Genomic DNA, 6000 nt, shown 5'->3' with positions numbered 1-6000 from the left:
AATATTGTAAAATATATATGAGTTTTAAATGAAATAAATCAAAATTTACATGTATGTGAAATATTTTAAATTTATAGAAGTAATATTTATATATTGTTATAATTGTATGTTTTCACTTAAACATTATGATGAATGTAAAAATCTGTATTTTGACCTCAAAATTAAATTTAAGGGTATTATGCAATGAAGTTTTTTTAAATATCTAGTTTTGTAGTCAATAACTGCAAAATAAGTGTTGACATTATTTTTGATATTTTGATGAAATTAAATGAAAAATATGATAAAAACATAATTTTCTACATATATAACTATAATTTGTACTTTGTATAGACTCAAAAATAAAAATTATGTCAAATCGACGGCATGTTTGTATTTTAAATGTATTCTTATTAACATATCACGGATTTTATATTTTTAGTTATATTGCACGTAAATCAATGGGTTTTATATAATATATAGAGAAGCGATTGAAACTGCAGCAAATAAAACCAGAAATAATGTGATTTAACGAGCAATGTGGAATTTACGACTTAAGCAATAAAACTATTGGTCTGCGCCAGAGTGAGACACTATTTTTATAAATATGCAATTTATATAATAAAACTATAAAGAAAACGGGAACGATCCGTGTTCAACAAAAAAAAGGCTGAATCCAGTGAGCAAAAACAATTTATCTCATATCTGATAGTATGTACACTCATGAATATATTCCTATATTATATTATATTTATAAATTTTAAATACCAAAAATATACGTATAACGTCAAACTGGTTGAACGCTTTTCCTTATTACAATGTATTCCAAGAATCCTCGATCCTAATCTGCGTCAATTGTGTTTGAGCGTTCTCGATGTTAATGCAACTCGAGAATCACGACTTTTTCTGTACCTCAATATTTATGGAATGATGTAGAAGCTTTGTGAATAACAGGTTTTCACCTCAATTAGGATTTCATTAAATCAACACAAAAACATTGCGTTTCACACAAAGAATATAATGTATGTGTGTTTTTTTGTTGTTTGTACTTGAACTATAACTGTCACAATCTACAATATAAAGTTTGTGATCTTAGGCATAAGATCTGCAATATTTCACATAGTCTCGCTTTAATCAGTTTCGATTCACTATAATCCGGTTTGAACATTTGAAAACAAACTAAATTTTAATTGAGCGAAATAAAAATAAATTCTAAAAAAATAATTCACAAAATTATTTTTTTGTAGATAAATCATAAGTTTATTCTTCATTTATAGTCTACTTTCTTTTTGCACTGTTTTAAAGTCCTCGATTAGTATTGTATGCACGATATTTGCGGAACCAAATATTCGCACTATTCGAAGTATTCCTAACTGAAATGTCCATAAATAAATAGTTTCATTCATATATTTCAAACAATCTTATCATCATATTAGAATTATTTTGAGAATTCAAAGTATACTAAGTGGTAATAATTTTATTTATTGCAAATATCATAAACGAATGCTTTCATTATCATGTTGACATTTCATTATGTTTTTTTCTGATTTTTATCCAACACAAAGTCGTAATACAAATTACTTTACATTATTTCATTTAATTATTATTTTTTTAATAAAATTATAATGTTGTGGAATTTGCACATAATCTGCATCAAATAATCAAGTAAATTAAGAAATAATCTATATATTACGTAATCAACTCGTTATAATGAAGTAAACAAACTGCAGTTGATTGCAGCAATTTGTGCTTAAAATTAAAATATCTTGTATAGTAACAAAAAATTGTCTAAATAAACATTTTCATCACATTTTATATAAAATATATGATCATTTGAAATAATGTTTTATAAATTTGATAATTTTGTTATCTGTAATAAACAAAATATAATAAAAATTACATAAAATAACTTCATTTTTTATATATACAAATTGTAAAACCTATTTACAACTATTGTTCGTAATAAAAAAAATGATTAATTTTGTGAAGTCAATAGTTTTAAAATAAAATATATTCAAATAATAACATTTATTGCAAGAATGTAATTTTTTATTATAATTTTAGATATTAAGTGACAATAAAATGTATTTCATTTCAGTGTAAATATTCTTATAATTTTTCAATTTAAAACTCCAAACAAGTTACCAAATTAATACAAAAAAAAAAGAAACATACTTACATAATTTGCAAATCCATAACCAGCTTCGAATTATTGCATGTATATCCAATCCAACCTTGAATAATATTGTAGAAAATGGTGTGCAAATGCCTAAAACATTTTCATAATATTAAATATTGATATTTTTTTTTACTTTTGCAATGAGAACTATGTTTATTATCATTGAAACAATATAATAAATTTTAACTATCAAGAAAATTAGGAAATAATATATGTCAAAATTCAACTAATACTTTTATTTTATCATATATTAGAAATAGGTAATTATTAAATGAAAAGTGATACATTTATTAGAATTTAAATATAAAAAATATGAAATTAATTTAAACTATAAATATGAATATAAAATGTCTGAATTAATCTGAAATCTGCAATTTTTGTTACATTATGAAATTATAATTGTTATTTAATTAATTAATTAATAATTAGATCTGAATATATATTATGACCGTGGGTGTTCTGTTTAAATAATAATTATTTTGGAAAAAAAATCCAATCGGTTGAACTTAAATACACAATTGAGGTCGGTAGGCCATCAACCTTAGATCCTTCAGCTATATACAAATTACAACATATTTAAAATACAAACTGTTGGGAATTTCTTATTTGATCGATATGTTTTTTTTTCAACTTAATATGATTTGTAATTATGAACAGTCATATTATTTGCACACCATTCATACTTATAATTAATGATTTATATTTACAATTTTTATAATTATTATTATCTATTTAATATTATTTACTTTTATAAAAAAAAATAGAAAATTTGTATTAAATATAAAACAGATTGAACATTTCAAAACAAATTAAATTTAAATGTAGCAAAATAAAAATACTATCTGAAACATTAGTACATAAAATTATTCTTGATATATATAATTTCGGTTTTAAAATCCTCGATTAGGACGTTTTCAAATAGTGCAAGACTTTGTCGTAACCAATTACCCGCACTAAGCGAGGTATTGCTGTAATTATATTATTGAAACATATAAAAAATGCAAATTATAACTTGACTTATTGGTATTAAACTTTAAATCAGAGAATCGAACCGGAAGCGAAAACCGTAAACCGAAAATAACCGGAGTTTTTAACAGAACCGTAACTGTAACCAAAACGTAAAATGACTCAATGGAAAATGGTTAATTTTGGTTAAATTTTTTTTTCATTAAATTAATTCAGAATCTCTTTATATCATGTATGCTTTTTGATGGTAGTGTGCCGATGCTAGTGTTCATTTCGGTTCGACTTTATGCTTTAAATTACTTGTTTTTATTGAAAACAATATCAATCTATACCAATAATATAAGACAAGGTTCCGAGAATCTAGAAATCAAAATATATGGATAACATCTTCCATAAAAAGGAATTCCAAGTTCAAAGTGCACGGTTTGTTTAATTTTCTTCAATTTCCGTTCATCACTTGATAACGAATGTAAACAAAACCGAGAATTTCTAGATAAATCAACTGCTAATTAATCTTGTGCGTAATAAACAAACAAATAAACATTGAATTAAGTAAGTAGGAAAACATATTTCGGTTTGTAATAATAAAATTCCCAATGTATTAACATGAATTAAATCGAATGTCTGAAGGAAATGTGATTTATTTTAAATTATTAACTAAGTATGCAATTTATGCGATTAGATTGATTTATACACGATACTGAGTAATTAGGAGTGATTCATTATTATAAACCTTTTTTTGTGTTAAATTTATTCCGAAAACAATATACTACATGAATTGTGCGAGCTCGTTTCACGTCATTAATGATTAATGATTAGTGATTTATTCATCGCTGATCACATTATATTCATTAAATTCATTTGCAATCGAATCTATACATAAAATACATTTTTATTTTTTCCAATCAAAATCATTTATCTCTTGTATATTATAAGAGGATTTAGATTATATTAATGTTTTATTGTCTGAAAATTGTTTAATTATTTCATAATCTATACTTATATAACATCTAATAACAGTGTTTTAAACTGGAAATAAATGTTAATTTAGAAGGGAGACTAACAAATAAAATTAATTATTTGAATTCGATTAATTCATAAACTAAATGTGTTGTTTATTATCATTTCGATAAATGAATTACTTTAAAAATATATTATTTAACTTAAAAAAAAACAACTAAAAGGGAACTTGAGTACAACAAGGTAATAAAATCTGTATTATAACCCTCTCCACTTCTTTTTTTTGTGCAATAGAGAATGTAATTGCGTAAGATAAATAAAAATATTAACTACTGATGCGGTTTATAGGAAATTTAGTTTTTTGCATTATTAACAATATTAAATTTAGTTTCAATATATTAACACATATAATATTAAATAGTATAGAATAATGTACCACATTGTTATTCACTTAGTGTAAGTTGGTAATTAAATTAATTAATTGTTACATAATATTACAATTATATAAATCTAAATATTGTCACATAATATGTCTTTAAAATGAAAGCGTGATGTTCGTCGTATAATTGATTTGCAAGTGTCCGCTCATGGAACCTGGTAGGAATAGCCGACACCCTTCAATATTCACGATCGACTATAATTGTATTACGTCCGGATTCATGATTCGCACGACATTTTGAAGTATGCCATCAACTGCAGAACATTAAATCATCCATTTCTTTCTTTGATATAAAGTTAAAAGTATTTGTTTAAAGTTGACTTTAAATATTCAAAATTTACATATATTCGATGCTAGATGATTATATTTTTTGTATCTATTATAAAATTTAAAGAAATGAATGACAATTATATTTAATGAATCACTTTTATAGTATTTTACAAAATTGAGTCATTAAAATGTAATAAAACAAATTTTATAGTAATATAGTTGATACATCATAAGAAACCGATAGATTTCAAAATAATAGTAAGGAAATTTGGTTTTCTTGTTTATTTTAATAGTTACGGTTATTCCACTATAATCGATAAAAAATAAAACTGGATTTACTATCAGCGATTAACCTGAGGTTGAGAGACTTTCATAATTAAATTTTAAATATTGTTATAACAAGTTTATCTAATACAAATTTATTGTATTGAAAAAAATACGATTATACTCAGAATTATATCAAATATACTAATTTTATAATAAAAAAATAGTGCTTAATTATAAACTATCTTAACTGAAGTTTTTGCAAATAATAATCGTATTAATTTCATCAAAAAGTCATTGGTCTTTAATTTAATACACAAGTTCTTAAAGAGGTTTATTACAATAAAAATAATTAAGTGTATAAAATATACAAACCATTCGCAATTAAAAAAAAACATAAAATAAATGAAAAATGAAACATATTACTGTATTATTTATAAATATTCTGTTGGAGATCAATCCAAATGTTTGAAGAAGTTATTTTTTCTAAATAAATTATGTTTTTTTTTAAATAAATTCTTCGGATAAATAGATAAATAGAACTATTGAAGATAATTTTGTAATTGTTTTAAATGTAATAAAAATAAATATTAAAGGTATATATTTCAAATTTATTTATTAATAAATGTTAAATATAATATATGATCCCGGCGGAAATACCTAGGTCGATAGCCCTATCGCCAGCATATTAATATATATATTTTTTTATTTTTGTTAGAATTTATTTATTTATTTTGAGAATTGTTATATTATCATTTATTTATTTATAGAGTGTATTTTTTTCTATTAATGTCTGGCCAATAAATTATTATTATTAATATATAATTTTCTTGTTTTAAAATTATTCGTAATAAATAGCAATAAGTACAATGCAAATTGTAATAACAAGTGTATTTCTGATTTTTTTGAGTTTATAAAAGTCTTGAATATAAATGAAGATAAAAAT

Source organism: Nicrophorus vespilloides, unplaced genomic scaffold, assembly GCF_001412225.1.
Source record: "Nicrophorus vespilloides isolate i.1.1-1 unplaced genomic scaffold, Nicve_v1.0, whole genome shotgun sequence".
Classification (NCBI taxonomy): domain Eukaryota; kingdom Metazoa; phylum Arthropoda; class Insecta; order Coleoptera; family Silphidae; genus Nicrophorus; species Nicrophorus vespilloides.
The sequence above is the reverse complement of the archived record's forward strand: the minus strand, read 5'-3'. Positions refer to the sequence as shown.